Source organism: Hyla sarda, chromosome 1, assembly GCF_029499605.1.
Source record: "Hyla sarda isolate aHylSar1 chromosome 1, aHylSar1.hap1, whole genome shotgun sequence".
Classification (NCBI taxonomy): Eukaryota; Metazoa; Chordata; class Amphibia; order Anura; family Hylidae; genus Hyla; species Hyla sarda.
In genome coordinates this window covers 596,142,454-596,145,303 of record NC_079189.1, presented here as the reverse complement: position 1 = coordinate 596,145,303, position 2,850 = coordinate 596,142,454, and positions in this window count along the sequence as shown.

Genomic DNA, 2,850 nt, shown 5'->3' with positions numbered 1-2,850 from the left:
ACAGTAGGCAGGGAGTTCACCCATTAGGTAGGCATGTCACTCACAGTAGGCAGGGAGTTCACCCATTAGGTAGGCATGTCACCCGCAGTAGGCAGGGAGTTCACCCATTTGGCGCTTTATGCATTCATCGAGGTCATACGATTTAAGCATATTCGAGTGATTACAGTTTGTATGCTTAGATGTGTCCATTGATTTCTATTGACAAGTTAGGCTAGGTTCACACTACGGAATTTCCGCCTGCAATTCCGCTTTGAAATTGCAGGCGGAAATTCCTCTTGATAAAATGTATAGTGTAGTGAATGGTTTTCCGTTCACAAATTCACACTTCGGAATTTGTGAACGGAAAATCTGCTTGGAAATTTCCGCCTGAAGAATGGCGTTGCTCATTCTTCAGGCGGAAATACTTGCGGAACACATTGCAGTCTATTGGAGACTGCAGTGTCCGTGCGGTCCTAGCGCCGACTGAATCTGTCCTCACTCGGAATCTCCGGGTGGAAATTTTCTGGCCGGACATTCCGCAGTGTGAACATAGCCTTATATGCATCCTTTTGGTACATTTTCATTTTTGCCCCGATTAAAAAGACAGATTAAATTGTATGGTATTTTTTATTTAAACATTACTGTCTATGTAAATCATATTGAATCGTATCACTGTACTTTTTGTATTCACATCACGATTTTTGCATCCGTCAAATCATATGAATCTATCCTTGCAAATCATTTAGGATCGTATATCTAGACATATCAATTGACTTCTATTGATAAATGTATCCGGCACATGCACCCGCATTGGTCCTTTTATGTACCGCATTGGTCCTTTTATGTACCGCATTGGTCCTTTTATGTTTTTGTCTGTTTTTTTGTCAACTAGAAAACCGTGATTGACCATGATTTTTTTGTCCGAATAAAAAAAAAAAAAAGGATTTAAATAGTATTCTTTATTAATATTATTGTCTATTTAAAGGGTAAAGGTGCTAAGGGTGCATTCACATCACGTTTTTTATATCCCTTGAATTTATACAATTTTTATTCTTAAAAATCTTATTGAATTGTATATCCAGGCGTATATATATTGACAATGACTTCTAGTGTTGAGCGCTATATATTCGCAATTACGAATATTCGTAATTTTTTCCCCCCCACAGAACACATCACAGTGATCTCATCCCTCTCTGCTTCCAGCTTGTGGTCTAAAGAAGACTCCTATACTATTTACTGTATTAGACTGGAGAGCGAATATTCACGAATATGAGAAAATGCGAATATGCGAATGTTCACGAATATCCTCATATTCTTGAATATCGTCACTAAAATGAGATAGGTAGATAGTGATGATATTCGCGAATATGCGCTCTCCAGTCTAATACAGTAAATAGTATAGGAACCTTCTTTAGACCATAGATAGATATGAGAGAGACAGATAGATAGATATGAGATAGATAGATAGATAGATAGATATGAGATAGATAGATAGATAGATATGAGATAGATAGATAGATAGATAGATAGATATGAGATAGATAGATATTAGATAGATATGAGATAGATATGAGATAGATAGATATGAGATAGATAGATAGATATGAGATAGATAGATATGAGATAGATAGATAGATAGATAGATAGGAGATAGATAGATAGATAGGAGAGAGATAGATAGATAGATAGATAGGAGATAGATAGATAGGAGATATGAGATAGATAATATAGATAGATATGAGATAGATATGAGATAGATAGATATGAGATAGATAGATAGATAGATAGATAGATAGATAGATAGATAGATAGGAGATAGATAGATAGATAGATAGGAGATAGATAGGAGATAGATAGATAGGAGATATGAGATAGATAATATAGATAGATATGAGATAGATATGAGATAGATAGATATGAGATAGATAGATAGATAGATAGATAGGAGATAGATAGATAGAAGATAGATAGATAGATAGGAGATAGATAGATAGGAGATAGATAGGAGATAGATAGATAGATAGATAGGAGATAGATAGATAGATATGAGATAGATAGATAGATGGATGGATAGATAGATAGGAGATATGAGATAGATAATATAGATAGATATGAGATAGATAGATAATATAGATAGATATGAGATAGATATGAGATAGATAGATAATATAGATAGATATGAGATAGATATGAGATAGATAGATAGATAGATAGATAGATAGTAGATAGATAGATATGAGATAGATAGATATGAGATAGATAGATATGAGATAGATATGAGATAGATATGAGATAGATATGAGATAGATATGAGATAGATATGAGATAGATATGAGATAGATAGATAGATAATATAGATAGATATGAGATAGATAGATAATATAGATAGATATGAGATAGATATGAGATAGATAGATAATATAGATAGATATGAGATAGATAGATATGAGATAGACAATATAGATAGATATGAGATAGAGATAGATAGATATGAGATAGACAATATAGATAGATATGAGATAGATAATATAGATAGATAGGTAGATATGAGATAGATAATATAGATAGATAGATATGAGATAGATAAATAATATAGATAGATATGAGAAAGACAATATAGATAGATATGAGATAGATAGATAATATAGATAGATAGGTAGATAGTTATCTGCATATGCGCATTTATGCAAAGCAAAAATAACCGCAAATATATCTAATATGCGAATTTTGCGAATATAGGATGAATATTCGTCCATATATTCGTGAAATATGGCGAATTGGAATATGGCCTGTGACGCTCATCACTATTGACTTCTATTGGCAAATACACCCATTTTGGTCCCTTAACTTTTTTGCCCCCATTTTCGTTGA